This window comes from Perna viridis, chromosome 14 (assembly GCF_037379345.1).
Source record: "Perna viridis isolate PV_CMFRI_1.1 ecotype Kerala chromosome 14, ASM3737934v1, whole genome shotgun sequence".
NCBI lineage: Eukaryota > Metazoa > Mollusca > Bivalvia > Mytilida > Mytilidae > Perna > Perna viridis.
Window position 1 is genome coordinate 15,341,987 of NC_142458.1, and position 21,805 is coordinate 15,363,791.

The 21,805-nt window shown below is 33.3% G+C and overlaps 2 long non-coding RNA genes across 2 annotated transcripts in view; one reads left to right on the plus strand and one right to left on the minus strand.

Annotated features, from left to right (window-relative positions):
• Window positions 1-21,271, plus strand: part of LOC148598353 (uncharacterized) — a 48,471-nt gene extending 27,200 nt beyond the window's left edge. The window contains exons 2-4 of the long non-coding RNA XR_015918555.1: window positions 19,595-19,730; window positions 20,142-20,254; window positions 21,140-21,271. This is a non-coding gene — a long non-coding RNA (uncharacterized LOC148598353). The remainder of the gene's footprint in view (window positions 1-19,594; window positions 19,731-20,141; window positions 20,255-21,139) is intronic.
• LOC148598354 (uncharacterized) overlaps window positions 1-21,805 on the minus strand; it is an 86,042-nt gene that overhangs the window by 26,376 nt on the left and 37,861 nt on the right. The gene's annotated exons all lie outside the window — the stretch shown is intronic.

The following is a 21,805-nucleotide window of genomic DNA, read 5'->3' on the forward strand; positions in this document are numbered from 1 at the left end:
CCTAAATTGGGCCATACTACTTCAAATAGCACTTTCCCACCTAAATCATACATGCTCATCATATCTAATTCGTACTCTATTCTTAATATGACCTTACGACTCGAAATAAAATTTTACTGCCAATAACGTACATGATAGTCACTTCGGAGGGAAACCGTACCCCTAACATGCCCGTTTAACAGACAAACTATCCAAAAATGCATGCTTATCACATCATATAAGCATTGTACGCCTGACATCTCCAAACTGCTTCAAATAACTTATTCCTGCTAAAATCATATATGCCCATAACTTAACATGCGAACGTTTCCTTAGTATAGCCAAAGTACTTGAAATATCATTTTCCTACCTAAAATCATTAATGCTCATGACAATTGATACGTGCTGTTCTCCTTTAAATAGCCATTATACAATTCCAAAGATTACAATACTCTGTGAAATACAATTTTCGTACCTTAATTCTCCATATCAATCACTTATGATGCGAACTGAACTCTTAACATAATTATACTACTTGAAATAGCTCATTCTTAGCAGAATTAAACATACTTATCAAATCTGATTTGATGTGTATCCTAAATTGGACCATACTACTTCAAATAGCACTTTCCTACCTCAATCATACATGCTCATCATATCTAATTCGTACTCTATTCTTAATATGACCTTACGACTCGAAATAAAATTTTACTGCCAATAACGTACATGATAGTCACTTGGGAGGGAAACCGTACCCCTAAAATGCCCGTTTAACAGACAAACTACCCAAGAATGCATGCTTATCACATCATATAAGCATTGTACGCCTGACATTTTCAAACTGTTTCAAATAACTTATTCCTGATAAAATCATATATGCCCATAACTTAACATGCGAACGTTTCCTTAACATGGCCAAAGTACTTGAAATATCATTTTCCTACCCAAAATCATTAATGCTCATCACAATTGATACGTGCAGTTCTCCTTTAAATAGCCATTATACAATTCCAAAGATTACAATACTCTGTGAAATACCATTTTTTGTACCTTAATTCTCCATATCAATCACATATGATTCGAACTGACTCTTAACATAATCATTCTGCTTGAAGTAGCTCATTCTTAGCAGAATCAAATATACTTATCACATCTAATTTGATATGTAACCTAAATATGACCATATTACTTGTACTAGCACTTTCCTACTTCAATCACACATACTCATCACATCTGATTAGTAATTTATCTGTAATTAGATTTTCCGACTTGATATAACATTTTCCTGCCAATAACGTACAGGATCATCACATCTGACGCAAACCGTACCCCTGACATGCACATATGACAGAAAAACTACCCACAAATGCATGCGTATCACATATAAAAAGTGTATGCCTAACATGGCCAAACTGTTTCAAATAACTTATCCCTACTAAAATCATATAAGCCGACAACTTAAGATGCCAAACGTTTTCTTAATACAGCCAAAGTACTTGAAATATCATTTTCCTACCCAAAATCAATAATGCTCATCACAATTGATGCATACTGCTCTCACTTAAATAGCAATTGTACAATTCCAAAGATGCCAATACTGTGGGAAATACCAATTTCGTACCTTAATTCTCCATATCAATCACATATGATGCGAACTTAACTCTTAACATAATCATTCTACTTGAAGTAGCTCATTTTTAGCAGAATCAAACATACTTATCAAATCTGATTTGATATGTATCCTAAATTGGACCATACTACTTCAAATAGCACTTTCCTACCTAAATCATACATGCTCATCATATCTAATTGGTACTGTATTCTTAATATGACGTTACGACTCGAAATAAAATTTTACTGCCAATAACGTACATGATAGTCACTTCGGAGGGAAACCGTACCCCTAACATGCCCGTTTAACAGACAAACAATCCAAAAATGCATGCTTATCACATCATATAAGCATTGTACGCCTGACATCTCCAAACTGTTTCAAATAACTTATTCCTGCTAAAATCATATATGCCCATAACTTAACATGCTAACGTTTCCATAGTATAGCCAAAGTACTTGAAATATCATTTTCCTACCCAAAATCATTAATGCTCATGACAATTGATACGTGCAGTTCTCCTTTAAATAGCCATTATACAATTCCAAAGATTACAATACTCTGTGAAATACCATTTTCGTACCTTAATTCTCCATATCAATCACATATGATTCGAACTGAATCTTAACATAATCATTCTGCTTGAAATAGCTCATTCTTAGCAGAATCAAATATACTTATCAAATCTGATTTGATATGTAACCTAAATATGACCATATTACTTGTACTAGCACTTTCCTACTTCAATCACACATACTCATCACATCTGTTTAGTAATTTATCTGTAATTAGATTTTCCGACTTGATATAACATTTTCCTGCCAATAACGTACAGGATCATCACATCTGACGCAAACCGTACCCCTGACATGCACATATGACAGAAAAACTACCCACAAATGCATGCTTATCACATATAAAAAGTGTATGCCTAACATGGCCAAACTGTTTCAAATAACTTATTCCTACTAAAATCATATAAGCCGATAACTTAAGATGCCAAACGTTTTCTTAATACGTCCCAAGTACTTGAAATATCATTTTCCTACCCAAAATCAATAATGCTCATCACAATTGATGCATACTGCTCTCACTTAAATAGCCATTATACAATTCCAAAGATACCAATACTGGGGGAAATACCAATTTCGTACCTTAATTCTCCATATCAATCACATATGATGCGAACTTAACTCTTAACATAATCATTCTGCTTGAAATAGCTCATGCTTAGCAGAATCAAATATACTTATCACATCTGATTTGATATGTAACCTAAATATGACCATATTACTTGTACTAGCACTTTCCTACTTCAATCACACATACTCATCACTTCTGATTAGTAATTAATTTGTAATTAGATTTTACGACTTGATATAACATTTTCCTGCCAATAACGTACAGGATCATCACATCTGACGCAAACCGTACCCCTGACATGCACGTATGACAGAAAAACTACCCACAAATGCATGCTTATCACATATAAAAAGTGTATGCCTAACATGGCCAAACTGTTTCAAATCACTTATTCCTACTAAAATCATATAAGCCGATAACTTAAGATGCCAAACGTTTTCTTAATACAGCCAAAGTGCTTGAAATATCATTTTCCTACTCAAAATCAATAATGCTCATCACAATTGATGCATACTGCTCTCACTTAAATAGCCATTATACAATTCCAAATGATACCAATACTGTGGGAAATACCAATTTCGTACTTTAATTCTCCATATCAATCACATATGATGCGAACTTAACTCTTAACATAATCATTCTACTTGAAATAGCTCATTCTTAGCAGAATCAAACATACTTATCAAATCTGATTTGATATGTATCCTAAATTGGGCCATACTACTTCAAATAGCACTTTCCCACCTAAATCATACATGCTCATCATATCTAATTCGTACTCTATTCTTAATATGACCTTACGACTCGAAATAAAATTTTACTGCCAATAACGTACATGATAGTCACTTCGGAGGGAAACCGTACCCCTAACATGCCCGTTTAACAGACAAACTATCCAAAAATGCATGCTTATCACATCATATAAGCATTGTACGCCTGACATCTCCAAACTGCTTCAAATAACTTATTCCTGCTAAAATCATATATGCCCATAACTTAACATGCGAACGTTTCCTTAGTATAGCCAAAGTACTTGAAATATCATTTTCCTACCTAAAATCATTAATGCTCATGACAATTGATACGTGCTGTTCTCCTTTAAATAGCCATTATACAATTCCAAAGATTACAATACTCTGTGAAATACAATTTTCGTACCTTAATTCTCCATATCAATCACTTATGATGCGAACTGAACTCTTAACATAATCATACTACTTGAAATAGCTCATTCTTAGCAGAATCAAACATACTTATCAAATCTGATTTGATGTGTATCCTAAATTGGACCATACTACTTCAAATACCACTTTCCTACCTAAATCATACATGCTCATCATATCTAATTCGTACTCTATTCTTAATATGACCTTACGACTCGAAATAAAATTTTACTGCCAATAACGTACATGATAGTCACTTCGGAGGGAAACCGTACCCCTAACATGCCCGTTTAACAGACAAACAACCCCAGAATGCATGCTTATCACATCATATAAGCATTGTACGCCTGACATCTTCAAACTGTTTCAAATAACTTATTCCTGCTAAAATCATATATGCCCATAACTTAACATGCGAACGTTTCCTTAACATGGCCAAAGTACTTGAAATATCATTTTCCTACCCAAAATCATTAACGCTCATGACAATTGATACGTGCAGTTCTCCTTCAAATAGCCATTATACAATTCCAAAGATAACAATACTCTGTGAAATATCATGTTCGTACCTTAATTCTCCATATCAATCACATATGCTGCGAACTGACTCTTAACATAATCATTCTGCTTGAAATAGCTCATTCTTAGCAGAATCAAATATACTTATCACATCTGATTTGATATGTAACCTAAATTAACCATATTACTTGTACTTGCACTTCCCTACTTCAATACACATACTCATCACATCTGTTTAGTAATTTATCTGTAATTAGATTTTGCGACTTGATATAACATTTTCCTGCCAATAACGTACAGGATCATCACATCTGACGCAAACCGTACCCCTGACATACACGTATGACAGAAAAACTACCCACAAATGCATGCTTATCACATATAAAATGTGTATGCCTAACATGGCCAAACTGTTTCAAATAACTTATTCCTACTAAAATCATATAAGCCGATAACTTAAGATGCCAAACGTTTTCTTAATACGTCCCAAGTACTTGAAATATCATTTTCCTACCCAAAATCAATAATGCTCATCACAATTGATGCATACTGCTCTCACTTAAATAGCCATTATACAATTCCAAAATGATACCAATACTGTGGGAAATACCAATTTCGTACCTTAATTCTCCATATCAATCACATATGATGCGAACTTAACTCTTAACATAATCATTCTACTTGAAATAGCTCATTCTTAGCAGAATCAAACATACTTATCAAATCTGATTTGATATGTATCCTAAATTGGGCCATACTACTTCAAATAGCACTTTCCCACCTAAATCATACATGCTCATCATATCTAATTCGTACTCTATTCTTAATATGACCTTACGACTCGAAATAAAATTTTACTGCCAATAACGTACATGATAGTCACTTCGGAGGGAAACCGTACCCCTAACATGCCCGTTTAACAGACAAACTATCCAAAAATGCATGCTTATCACATCATATAAGCATTGTACGCCTGACATCTCCAAACTGCTTCAAATAACTTATTCCTGCTAAAATCATATATGCCCATAACTTAACATGCGAACGTTTCCTTAGTATAGCCAAAGTACTTGAAATATCATTTTCCTACCTAAAATCATTAATGCTCATGACAATTGATACGTGCTGTTCTCCTTTAAATAGCCATTATACAATTCCAAAGATTACAATACTCTGTGAAATACAATTTTCGTACCTTAATTCTCCATATCAATCACTTATGATGCGAACTGAACTCTTAACATAATCATACTACTTGAAATAGCTCATTCTTAGCAGAATCAAACATACTTATCAAATCTGATTTGATGTGTATCCTAAATTGGACCATACTACTTCAAATACCACTTTCCTACCTAAATCATACATGCTCATCATATCTAATTCGTACTCTATTCTTAATATGACCTTACGACTCGAAATAAAATTTTACTGCCAATAACGTACATGATAGTCACTTCGGAGGGAAACCGTACCCCTAACATGCCCGTTTAACAGACAAACAACCCCAGAATGCATGCTTATCACATCATATAAGCATTGTACGCCTGACATCTTCAAACTGTTTCAAATAACTTATTCCTGCTAAAATCATATATGCCCATAACTTAACATGCGAACGTTTCCTTAACATGGCCAAAGTACTTGAAATATCATTTTCCTACCCAAAATCATTAACGCTCATGACAATTGATACGTGCAGTTCTCCTTCAAATAGCCATTATACAATTCCAAAGATAACAATACTCTGTGAAATATCATGTTCGTACCTTAATTCTCCATATCAATCACATATGCTGCGAACTGACTCTTAACATAATCATTCTGCTTGAAATAGCTCATTCTTAGCAGAATCAAATATACTTATCACATCTGATTTGATATGTAACCTAAATTAACCATATTACTTGTACTTGCACTTCCCTACTTCAATACACATACTCATCACATCTGTTTAGTAATTTATCTGTAATTAGATTTTGCGACTTGATATAACATTTTCCTGCCAATAACGTACAGGATCATCACATCTGACGCAAACCGTACCCCTGACATACACGTATGACAGAAAAACTACCCACAAATGCATGCTTATCACATATAAAATGTGTATGCCTAACATGGCCAAACTGTTTCAAATAACTTATTCCTACTAAAATCATATAAGCCGATAACTTAAGATGCCAAACGTTTTCTTAATACGTCCCAAGTACTTGAAATATCATTTTCCTACCCAAAATCAATAATGCTCATCACAATTGATGCATACTGCTCTCACTTAAATAGCCATTATACAATTCCAAAGATACCAATACTGGGGGAAATACCAATTTCGTACCTTAATTCTCCATATCAATCACATATGATGCGAACTTAACTCTTAACATAATCATTCTGCTTGAAATAGCTCATTCTTAGCAGAATCAAATATACTTATCACATCTGATTTGATATGTAACCTAAATATGACCATATTATTTGTACTAGCACTTTCCTACTTCAATCACACATACTCATCACATCTGATTAGTAATTTATCTGTAATTAGATTTTACGACTTGATATAACATTTTCCTGCCAATAACGTACAGGATCATCACATCTGACGCAAACCGTACCCCTGACATGCACATATGACAGAAAAACTACCCACAAATGCATGCTTATCACATATAAAAAGTGTATGCCTAACATGGCCAAACTGTTTCAAATAACTTATTCCTACTAAAATCATATAAGCCGATAACTTAAGATGCCAAACGTTTTCTTAATACAGCCAAAGTGCTTGAAATATCATTTTCCTACCCAAAATCAATAATGCTCATCACAATTGATGCATACTGCTCTCACTTAAATAGCCATTATACAATTCCAAATGATACCAATACTGTGGGAAATACCAATTTCGTACCTTAATTCTCCATATCAATCACATATGATGCGAACTTAACTCTTAACATAATCATTCTACTTGAAATAGCTCATTCTTAGCAGAATCAAAAATACTTATCAAATCTGATTTGATATGTATCCTAAATTGGGCCATACTACTTCAAATAGCACTTTCCTACCTAAATCATACATGCTCATCATATCTAATTCGTACTCTATTCTTAATATGACCTTACGACTCGAAATAAAATTTTACTGCCAATAACGTACATGATAGTCACTTCGGAGGGAAACCGTACCCCTAACATGCCCGTTTAACAGACAAACTATCCAAAAATGCATGCTTATCACATCATATAAGCATTGTACGCCTGACATCTCCAAACTGCTTCAAATAACTTATTCCTGCTAAAATCATATATGCCCATAACTTAACATGCGAACGTTTCCTTAGTATAGCCAAAGTACTTGAAATATCATTTTCCTACCCAAAATCATTAATGCTCATGACAATTGATCGTGCAGTTCGCCTTTAAATAGCCATTATACAATTCCAAAGATTACAATACTCTGTGAAATACAATTTTCGTACCTTAATTCTCCATATCAATCACTTATGATGCGAACTGAACTCTTAACATAATCATACTACTTGAAATAGCTCATTCTTAGCAGAATCAAACATACTTATCAAATCTGATTTGATGTGTATCCTAAATTGGACCATACTACTTCAAATAGCACTTTCCTACCTAAATCATACATGCTCATCATATCTAATTCGTACTCTATTCTTAATATGACCTTACGACTCGAAATAAAATTTTACTGCCAATAACGTACATGATAGTCACTTCGGAGGGAAACCGTACCCCTAACATGCCCGTTTAACAGACAAACAACCCCAGAATGCATGCTTATCACATCATATAAGCATTGTACGCCTGACATCTTCAAACTGTTTCAAATAACTTATTCCTGCTAAAATCATATATGCCCATAACTTAACATGCGAACGTTTCCTTAACATGGCCAAAGTACTTGAAATATCATTTTCCTACCCAAAATCATTAACGCTCATGACAATTGATACGTGCAGTTCTCCTTCAAATAGCCATTATACAATTCCAAAGATAACAATACTCTGTGAAATATCATGTTCGTACCTTAATTCTCCATATCAATCACATATGCTGCGAACTGACTCTTAACATAATCATTCTGCTTGAAATAGCTCATTCTTAGCAGAATCAAATATACTTATCACATCTGATTTGATATGTAACCTAAATATGACCATATTACTTGTACTTGCACTTCCCTACTTCAATACACATACTCATCACATCTGTTTAGTAATTTATCTGTAATTAGATTTTGCGACTTGATATAACATTTTCCTGCCAATAACGTACAGGATCATCACATCTGACGCAAACCGTACCCCTGACATACACGTATGACAGAAAAACTACCCACAAATGCATGCTTATCACATATAAAATGTGTATGCCTAACATGGCCAAACTGTTTCAAATAACTTATTCCTACTAAAATCATATAAGCCGATAACTTAAGATGCCAAACGTTTTCTTAATATGTCCCAAGTACTTGAAATATCATTTTCCTACCCAAAATCAATAATGCCCATCACAATTGATGCATACTGCTCTCACTTAAATAGCCATTATACAATTCCAAAGATACCAATACTGGGGGAAATACCAATTTCGTACCTTAATTCTCCATATCAATCACATATGATGCGAACTTAACTCTTAACATAATCATTCTACTTGAAATAGCTCATTCTTAGCAGAATCAAATATACTTATCACATCTGATTTGATATGTAACCTAAATATGACCATATTATTTGTACTAGCACTTTCCTACTTCAATCACACATACTCATCACATCTGATTAGTAATTTATCTGTAATTAGATTTTACGACTTGATATAACATTTTCCTGCCAATAACGTACAGGATCATCACATCTGACGCAAACCGTACCCCTGACATGCACGTATGACAGAAAAACTACCCACAAATGCATGCTTATCACATATAAAAAGTGTATGCCTAACATGGCCAAACTGTTTCAAATAACTTATTCCTACTAAAATCATATAAGCCGATAACTTAAGATGCCAAACGTTTTCTTAATACAGCCAAAGTGCTTGAAATATCATTTTCCTACCCAAAATCAATAATGCTCATCACAATTGATGCATACTGCTCTCACTTAAATAGCCATTATACAATTCCAAATGATACCAATACTGTGGGAAATACCAATTTCGTACCTTAATTCTCCATATCAATCACATATGATGCGAACTTAACTCTTAACATAATCATTCTACTTGAAATAGCTCATTCTTAGCAGAATCAAACATACTTATCAAATCTGATTTGATATGTATCCTAAATTGGGCCATACTACTTCAAATAGCACTTTCCTACCTAAATCATACATGCTCATCATATCTAATTCGTACTCTATTCTTAATATGACCTTACGACTCGAAATAAAATTTTACTGCCAATAACGTACATGATAGTCACTTCGGAGGAAAACCGTACCCCTAACATGCCCGTTTAACAGACAAACTATCCAAAAATGCATGCTTATCACATCATATAAGCATTGTACGCCTGACATCTTCAAACTGCTTCAAATAACTTATTCCTGCTAAAATCATATATGCCCATAACTTAACATGCGAACGTTTCCTTAGTATAGCCAAAGTACTTGAAATATCATTTTCCTACCCAAAATCATTAATGCTCATGACAATTGATCGTGCAGTTCGCCTTTAAATAGCCATTATACAATTCCAATGATTACAATACTCTGTGAAATACAATTTTCGTGCCTTAATTCTCCATATCAATCACTTATGATGCGAACTGAACTCTTAACATAATCATACTACTTGAAATAGCTCATTCTTAGCAGAATCAAACATACTTATCAAATCTGATTTGATGTGTATCCTAAATTGGACCATACTACTTCAAATAGCACTTTCCTACCTAAATCATACATGCTCATCATATCTAATTCGTACTCTATTCTTAATATGACCTTACGACTCGAAATAAAATTTTACTGCCAATAACGTACATGATAGTCACTTCGGAGGGAAACCGTACCCCTAACATGCCCGTTTAACAGACAAACAACCCCAGAATGCATGCTTATCACATCATATAAGCATTGTACGCCTGACATCTTCAAACTGTTTCAAATAACTTATTCCTACTAAAATCATATATGCCCATAACTTAACATGCGAACGTTTCCTTAACATGGCCAAAGTACTTGAAATATCATTTTCCTACCCAAAATCATTAACGCTCATGACAATTGATACGTGCAGTTCTCCTTCAAATAGCCATTATACAATTCCAAAGATAACAATACTCTGTGAAATATCATGTTCGTACCTTAATTCTCCATACAAATCACATGATGCGAACAGAACTCTTAACATAATCATACCACTTGAAATAGCTCATTCTTAGCAGAATCAAACATACTTATCACATCTGATTTCATATGTAACCTAAATATGACCATACTACTTGTACTAGCACTTTCCTACTTCAATCACACATACTCATCACATCTGATTAGTAATTTATCTGTAATTTGATTTTACGACTTGATATAACATTTTCCTGCCAATAACGTACAGGATCATCACATCTGACGCAAACCGTACCCTTGACATGCACGTATGACAGAAAAACTACCCACAAATGCATGCTTATCACATATAAAAAGTGTATGCCTAACATGGCCAAACTGTTTCAAATAACTTATTCCTACTAAAATCATATAAGCCGATAACTTAAGATGCCAAACGTTTTCTTAATACGGCCAAAGTGCTTGAAATATCATTTTCCTACCCAAAATCAATAATGCTCATCACAATTGATGCACACTGCTCTCACTTAAATAGCCATTATACAATTCCAAAGATACCAATACTGTGGGAAATACCAATTTCGTACCTTAATTCTCCATATCAATCACATATGATGCGAACTTAACTCTTAACATAATCATTCTACTTGAAATAGCTCATTCTTAGCAGAATCAAACATACTTATCAAATCTGATTTGATGTGTATCCTAAATTGGACCATACTACTTCAAATAGCACTTTCCTACCTAAATCATACATGCTCATCATATCTAATTGGTACTGTATTCTTAATATGACGTTACGACTCGAAATAAAATTTTACTGCCAATAACGTACGTGATAGTCACTTCGGAGGAAAACTGTACCCCTAACATGCCCGTTTAACAGACAAACTATCCAAAAATGCATGATTATCACATCATATAAGCATTGTACGCCTGACATCTCCAAACTGTTTCAAATAACTTATTCCTGCTAAAATCATATATGCCCATAACTTAACATGCTAACGTTTCCATAGTATAGCCAAAGTACTTGAAATATCATTTTCCTAACCAAAATCATTAATGCTCATGACAATTGATACGTGCAGTTCTCCTTTAAATAGCCATTATACAATTCCAAAGATTACAATACTCTGTGAAATACCATTTTCGTACCTTAATTCTCCATATCAATCACATATGCTGCGAACTGACTCTTAACATAATCATTCTGTTTGAAATAGCTCATTCTTAGCAGAATCAAATATACTTATCACATCTGATTTGATATGTAACCTAAATATGACCATATTACTTGTACTAGCACTTTCCTACTTCAATACACATACTCATCACATCTGTTTAGTAATTTATCTCTAATTAGATTTTGCGACTTGATATAACATTTTCCTGCCAATAACGTACAGGATCATCAAATCTGACGCAAACCGTACCCCTGACATGCACGTATGACAGAAAAACTACCCACAAATGCATGCTTATCACATATAAAAAGTGTATGCCTAACATGGCCAAACTGTTTCAAATAACTTATTCCTACTAAAATCATATAAGCTGATGACTTAAGATGCCAAACGTTTTCTTAATACGTCCCAAGTACTTGAAATATCATTTTCCTACCCAAAATCAATAATGCTCATCACAATTGATGCATACTGCTCTCACTTAAATAGCCATTATACAATTCCAAATGATACCAATACTGTGGGAAATACCAATTTCGTACCTTAATTCTCCATATCAATCACATATGATGCGAACTTAACTCTTAACATAATCATTCTACTTGAAATAGCTCATTCTTAGCAGAATCAAACATACTTATCAAATCTGATTTGATATGTATCCTAAATTGGGCCATACTACTTCAAATAGCACTTTCCTACCTAAATCATACATGCTCATCATATCTAATTCGTACTCTATTCTTAATATGACCTTACGACTCGAAATAAAATTTTACTGCCAATAACGTACATGATAGTCACTTCCGAGGAAAACCGTACACCTAACATGCCCGTTTAACAGACAAACTATCCAAAAATGCATGCTTATCACATCATATAAGCATTGTACGCCTGACATCTCCAAACTGCTTCAAATAACTTATTCCTGCTAAAATCATATATGCCCATAACTTAACATGCGAACGTTTCCTTAGTACAGCCAAAGTACTTGAAATATCATTTTCCTACCCAAAATCATTAATGCTCATGACAATTGATACGTGCAGTTCTCCTTTAAATAGCCATTATACAATTCCAAAGATTACAATACTCTGTGAAATACAATTTTCGTACCTTAATTCTCCATATCAATCACTTATGATGCGAACTGAACTCTTAACATAATCATTCTACTTGAAATAGCTCATTCTTAGCAGAATCAAACATACTTATCAAATCTGATTTGATGTGTATCCTAAATTGGACCATACTACTTCAAATAGAACTTTCCTACCTAAATCATACATGCTCATCATATCTAATTGGTACTGTATTCTTAATATGACCTTACGACTCGAAATAAAATTTTACTGCCAATAACGTACATGATAGTCACTTCGGAGGGAAACCGTACCCCTAACATGCCCGTTTAACAGACAAACTACCCAAGAATGCATGCTTATCACATCATATAAGCATTGTACGCCTGACATCTTCAAACTGTTTCAAATAACTTATTCCTGCTAAAATCATATATGCCCATAACTTAACATGCGAACGTTTCCTTAACATGGCCAAAGTACTTGAAATATCATTTTCCTACCCAAAATCATTAACGCTCATGACAATTGATACGTGCAGTTCTCCTTTAAATAGCCATTATGCAATTCCAAAGATAACAATACTCTGTGAAATATCATGTTCGTACCTTAATTCTCCATACAAATCACATGATGCGAACAGAACTCTTAACATAATCATACCACTTGAAATAGCTCATTCTTAGCAGAATCAAACATACTTATCACATCTGATTTGATATGTAACCTAAATATGACCATACTACTTGTACTAGCACTTTCCGACTTCAATCACACATACTCATCACATCTGATTAGTAATTTATCTGTAATTTGATTTTACGACTTGATATAACATTTTCCTGCCAATAACGTACAGGATCATCACATCTGACGCAAACCGTACCCCTGACATGCACGTATGACAGAAAAACTACCCACAAATGCATGCTTATCACATATAAAAAGTGTATGCCTAACATGGCCAAACTGTTTCAAATAACTTATTCCTACTAAAATCATATAAGCCGATAACTTAAGATGCCAAACGTTTTCTTAATACGGCTAAAGTGCTTGAAATATCATTTTCCTACCCAAAATCAATAATGCTCATCACAATTGATGCACACTGCTTTCACTTAAATAGCCATTATACAATTCCAAAGATACCAATACTGTGGGAAATACCAATTTCGTACCTTAATTCTCCATATCAATCACATATGATGCGAACTTAACTCTTAACATAATCATTCTACTTGAAATAGCTCATTCTTAGCAGAATCAAACATACTTATCAAAATGATTTGATATGTATCCTAAATTGGACCATACTATTTCAAATAGCACTTTCCTACCTAAATCATACATGCTCATCATATCTAATTGGTACTGTATTCTTAATATGACCTTACGACTCGAAATAAAATTTTACTGCCAATAACGTACATGATAGTCACTTCGGAGGGAAACTGTACCCCTAACATGCCCGTTTAACAGACAAACTATCCAAAAATGCATGCTTATCACATCATATAAGCATTGTACGCCTGACATCTCCAAACTGTTTCAAATAACTTATTCCTGCTAAAATCATATATGCCCATAACTTAACATGCTAACGTTTCCATAGTATAGCCAAAGTACTTGAAATATCATTATCCTACCCAAAATCATTAATGCTCATGACAATTGATACGTGCAGTTCTCCTTTAAATAGCCACTTTACAATTCCAAAGATTACAATACTCTGTGAAATACCATTTTCGTACCTTAATTCTCCATATCAATCACATATGATGCGAACTGACTCTTAACATAATCATTCTGCTTGAAATAGCTCATTCTTAGCAGAATCAAATATACTTATCACATCTGATTTGATATGTAACCTAAATATGACCATATTATTTGTACTAGCACTTTCCTACTTCAATACACATACTCATCACACCTGTTTAGTAATTTATCTATAATTAGATTTTGCGACTTGATATAACATTTTCCTGCCAATAACGTACAGGATCATTACATCTGACGCAAACCGTACCCCTGACATGCACGTATGACAGAAAAACTACCCACAAATGCATGCTTATCACATATAAAAAGTATATGCCTAACATGGCCAAACTGTTTCAAATAACTTATTCCTACTAAAATCATATAAGCCGATAACTTAAGATGCCAAACGTTTTCTTAATACGGCCAAAGTGCTTGAAATATCATTTTCCTACCCAAAACCAATAATGCTCATCACAATTGATGCACACTGCTTTCACTTAAATAGCCATTATACAATTCCAAAGATACCAATACTGTGGGAAATACCAATTTCGTACCTTAATTCTCCATATCAATCACATATGATGCGAACTTAACTCTTAACATAATCATTCTACTTGAAATAGCTCATTCTTAGCAGAATCAAACATACTTATCAAAATGATTTGATATGTATCCTAAATTGGACCATACTATTTCAAATAGCACTTTCCTACCTAAATCATACATGCTCATCATATCTAATTGGTACTGTATTCTTAATATGACCTTACGACTCGAAATAAAATTTTACTGCCAATAACGTACATGATAGTCACTTCGGAGGGAAACTGTACCCCTAACATGCCCGTTTAACAGACAAACTATCCAAAAATGCATGCTTATCACATCATATAAGCATTGTACGCCTGACATCTCCAAACTGTTTCAAATAACTTATTCCTGCTAAAATCATATATGCCCATAACTTAACATGCTAACGTTTCCATAGTATAGCCAAAGTACTTGAAATATCATTATCCTACCCAAAATCATTAATGCTCATGACAATTGGTACGTGCAGTTCTCCTTTAAATAGCCACTTTACAATTCCAAAGATTACAATACTCTGTGAAATACCATTTTCGTACCTTAATTCTCCATATCAATCACATATGATGCGAACTGACTCTTAACATAATCATTCTGCTTGAAATAGCTCATTCTTAGCAGAATCAAATATACTTATCACATCTGATTTGATATGTAACCTAAATATGACCATATTATTTGTACTAGCACTTTCCTACTTCAATACACATACTCATCACACCTGTTTAGTAATTTATCTGTAATTAGATTTTGCGACTTGATATAACATTTTCCTGCCAATAACGTACAGGATCATTACATCTGACGCAAACCGTACCCCTGACATGCACGTATGACAGAAAAACTACCCACAAATGCATGCTTATAACATATAAAAAGTGTATGCCTAACATGGCCAAACTGTTTCAAATAACTTATTCCTGCTAAAATCATATAAGCCGATAACTTAAGATGCCAAACGTTTTCTTAATACGTCCCAAGTACTTGAAATATCATTTTCCTACCCAAAATCAATAATGCTCAACACAATTGATGCATACTGCTCTCACTTAAATAGCCATTATACAATTCCAAAGATACCAATACTGTGGGAAATACCAATTTCGTACCTTAATTCTCCATATCAATCACATATGATGCGAACTTAACTCTTAACATAATCATTCTGCTTGAAATAGCTCATTCTTAGCAGAATCAAATATACTTATCACATCTGATTTGATATGTAACCTAAATATGACCATATTACTTGTACTAGCACTTTCCTACTTCAATCACACATAGTCATCACATCTGATTAGTAATTTATCTGTAATTAGATTTTACGACTTGATATAACATTTTCCTGCTAATAACGTACAGGATCATCACATCTGACGCAAACCGTACCCCTGACATGCACGTATGACAGAAAAACTACCCACAAATGCATGCTTATCACATATAAAAAGTGTATGCCTAACATGGCCAAACTGTTTCAAATAACTTATTCCTACTAAAATCATATAAGCCGATAACTTAAGATGCCAAACGTTTTCTTAATACAGCCAAAGTGCTTGAAATATCATTTTCCTACCCAAAATCAATAATGCTCATCACAATTGATGCATACTGCTCTCACTTAAATAGCCATTATACAATTCCAAATGATACCAATACTGTGGGAAATACCAATTTCGTACCTTAATTCTCCATATCAATCACATATGATGCGAACTTAACTCTTAACATAGTCATTCTACTTGAAATAGCTCATTCTTAGCAGAATCAAACATACTTATCAAATCTGATTTGATATGTATCCTAAATTGGGCTATACTACTTCAAATAGCACTTTCCTACCTAAATCATACATGCTCATCATATCTAATTCGTACTCTATTCTTAATATGACCTTACGACTCGAAATAAAATTTTACTGCCAATAACGTACATGATAGTCACTTCGGAGGAAAACCGTACCCCTAACATGCCCGTTTAACAGACAAACTATCCAAAAATGCATGCTTATCACATCATATAAGCATTGTACACCTGACATCTCCAAACTGCTTCAAATAACTTATTCCTGCTAAAATCATATATGCCCATAACTTAACATGCGAACGTTTCCTTAGTATAGCCAAAGTACTTGAAATATCATTTTCCTACCCAAAATCATTAATGCTCATGACAATTGATACGTGCAGTTCTCCTTTATATAGCCATTATACAATTCCAAAGATACCAATACTGTGGGAAATACCAATTGCATACCTTAATTCTCCATACCAATCACATATGATGCGAACTGAACTCTTAACATGATCATACTACTTCAAATAGCTCATTCTTAACAGAATCATACATGCTGTTCACATCAGATTTGATATGTACCCTAAATATGAGCATACTACTTCAAATAGCACTTCCCTACATAAATTATACTTGCTTATTACATCTGATTCGTACTGTATTCTTAATATGACCTAACGACTTGATATAACATTTTCCTACCAATAACGTACATGACCATCACATCGGAAGGCAAGCGTACCCCTGACATGCGCGTTTGACAGAAAAACTACCCAAAAATGCATGCCCATCACCTCATATAGGAAATGTACGCCTAACTTGGCCAAGCGGTTTTAAATAACTTATTCTTGCTAAAATTATACATGCCCATAACTTAAAATGCCAACTGTTTTTTAACATGGCCAAAGTACTTGAAAAATCATTTTCCTACCCAAAGTCATTAATGATCATGACAATTAATGCGTACTGTTCACCCTTCAATAGCCAATATACAATTCCAAAAATAATAATACTGTGTGAAATACCCTTTCCGTATCTTAATTTTCCATACCAATCATATATGATGCGAATAGAACTCTTAACATGATCATACTACTTGAAAAATCACGTTCTTACTGGAATCGTACATGCACATCACATATTATTTGATATGAAGCGTAAGTATGACAATATTACTTGAAATAGCACTTTCCTACCTAAATCATACATGCTCATCACGTATGATTCGTACTTTAGTTTTGATATGACCTTTCGACTCGAAATAACATTTACCTACCAATAACGTATATGATCATCATATCTGACGCAAACCGTACCTCTGACATGCACGTATGACGGAGATCTACCCAAAAATGGATGCTTATCACATCATCTAAGCATTGTAAGCCTAACATGGCCAAACTATTTCAAATCACGTATTCCTGCTAAAATCATGCACGCCCATAACTTAAGATGCTGACCGTTTTCTTAATATGGCCTAAGTACTTGAAATATCATTTTCCTACTCAAAATCATTAATGCTCATGAGAATTGATGCGTTCTGTTTCCTTTAAATAGCCATTATACAATTTGGTTGATTTTTGTGATTTTTCAAATGCTTCTCCTTTATGTAGGAAAAATTACTTGTAATATATTCATCAGATTTGAAGGATATATAAAACCATCTAAGTGTGAACGAGTTCCATATTTTGGATTATTGTAGATGGCTGCCATTTAAAATGGCCGCCATCTAAATTAATATGCCCCACTGGAAAATAATGTAAATTTCATCTAAATTTTATAAAACGTGGTATATAGGCTTGACATTGTACATTGAATTTAATTTTTTTGATTCTGTGATCATGTGTGGAACATGAGGGAACTTGTATGTGACTTGCTTTCAAACACAACTTAAAACTTGTTTTATTTTATTTTTAGGGGGCTTTTGTTTCTTCTTTTTTGTTTTTATTTTTATTTTGTTTTGTCTTTTATGTGGATTTTTTGTGTTTTTTTGTGAGAAAATTGAGTGTGGGTCCTGGCTTTACTATCTATGTACCATTAGGTAAAATCCGTGGTAATGTAAATTTGAAGCTCGATCTGCAAACTCCAGTAGATTGTTTTTGAATGGCACCTTGAGGTACAATGTCAAAGAAATATATACACTTTTAATAAAATTATTGATTGGATGTCTTGAAAATGCTTGTTTTGGTCCCTTATTCCTTACAGTTAAGTAACAACCCAAACCAAAACTTATTCCAGCTTTCCTTTTGTTTTAAACATGTACATTGTAGAACAAATTTATCGTCCAGAAAACATGTTTCTACCAACACATACTGAATGATTAAACAACACATCAATTTCAATTTCATAAAGATCGTTATTTTTTTAAGTGATTTCTTCTGTGTGTAACTTTCTATTTCTTTACGTTTGTGTATTGTAAATTTTAGTGTTCCTGATGCTATCTTGTAAAAGGATTTCCCAACATTTCTACATTTGGTATCAATATTTATATCAGAAAATACTAGCTGTTTCCATTGCAAGTCAGTTATAGGAAAACAATACAGAAACCCACGCTACAAAACTGTAAGTGAAATATCTTTTGTCTTTCTTTATGTATGGATTTTTTTGTGAAAACATGTCTATTGCAGACCTATTCGATTTTTTTAATTAAATATGGTTTAGGTATATTATGCCATTTGGTGTACTGATTTCAACACGTCTGAGTACTAGATATCAACTTTTATGACTTAATCTATTAGACTGGCCGAGATGTAAAAGGAGGAAGTTTTAATTAAGGTATGAATGACAACAAACGAGTCCTTCCATAAGTTAAGATATGAAACTACCTTACTCTACATTCAGTTTGTTTTTCTCTTTCAGAACTATTTGGTCATTTGGCCAGTATTTAATCCATAAATTGTGGAAAGTTACACCGGATATTACTCCCTGTAAGACTGAAATCAGGCTTTCAGTACTTCTTATGTTATATTTTAGATTTGTGGTATATACCGTACACGGACTTCGTCCCCTATCGATTGATATCTCTGATACATAACACGTAAACTACCACAACATGGGCTTTAAGTGGATTTTCATATAAAGGCGACGTAAGCAGGATAAGCTTAAATAAATCAGAGTGATCAATTTTTTTTATTCTAAGAACAAAATACACATATCAACTGAAGTGCGAATATTATGAAGAAGGCGAAAGTACATTGTGAACAGTTAACAAATTCAAAAACCATATTACATGTAGTAGCATATACTTCAATACATGTACATGTAATCTCTTATTACATTCCCGAAGTGGTTTTCAAATAACATTTCCATATAAACTCAACATAAGGAAAATGTTCACATGCTTTCATGACTAGTTAACATTTGCTTATGGAAATAAGACCTGCTATTAAACATGACTGCAGAAAAGATTTACAATATAGTCGTTCTATCCTTAGAACTTCGAGACAAGTCAGGCTTCGTCAGAAATCGTACGGAACAAAATATATATGAGTTTAAGACATAAAACATTATCATTATAATACTACAATTTAAATTGAACAATTGTGTAACTCATTTATTTTGTATATAAAAGTCTATATTTAGCTTTTAAGATATCCTGATATACTTGAACTAAGAATGATACAGATCGTTTGGTTATTTTAAAAACTATTACTATGGACACTTTACCAGTACTAAAGGAAGACTTTGGTACCCCTTATCAGTTAATATTATTCTACAGTTACCCAGTTCCACGTGGAGTTTTAACAAATATCAGTATGAAACATTACTGGGTTGGAGCCACACGTATAAGTGACAGTAACTGGAGTCTTATAACTTCATTTGCAATTGTTATCGTACATGTACAACAGATCTGTTAAAAATGACAGGGTGTCAATAATTTTATTGATTATTATTTATAAATGCAAATACAGGAAGATATTTTCAGATGTTAACATTTCCAACAATTTATATTTTCCTATTTCCAATTTCAGGAGCTTGACACTGAGTCCTTCAAAATGAAGTGCAGTATTTTATGGCACTGAATGAGATTTAAGAATACATGGTAATTTGGATGCTGCTGAAAAGCCCTTTGACTAAAAATAACATATCACAAAATAAAAGTGTCATTTGGTCTTACTGTAAAAAAATAGTACATATACATTAGGATCGCGTCTTTTTTATTGTGCAGATGTACACTTCTGTAAAACAGAAGACGAAGAAAAGAGAGGCTGCGATTCATCAGTTGGAAAGAAAAAAACTGATCACAGATTTATTTAAAGACAAAACAACTTGAATATTTTCATTCTTCTTGTAAGAGTCAACTGTCAAATAATGGGAAAGTTGGTAAAACATATGAAGATGATAAGACTAGAATATTATTCTCTATATGAAAGGGAGATGGCAAGTAGGATCATTAGCTAAATGATCTTTGTGGATTTTTTTTCATAACTTTTTGAAAAAAAAATGTAAATATTCAAAATCATTAAAACATCTGAGTTTATGATAACAAATCAAATATAAAACCAGTATAATTCCATATATCTAGTAAGTTGATAGAAGTAATGAAACTCTTATTTTCATCAGTAACAATACTTCATAAAAATGTTGCAGTAGCGCTACAACCAAAATGAACTTAGTTTTTTCACGGAAAACTTGTT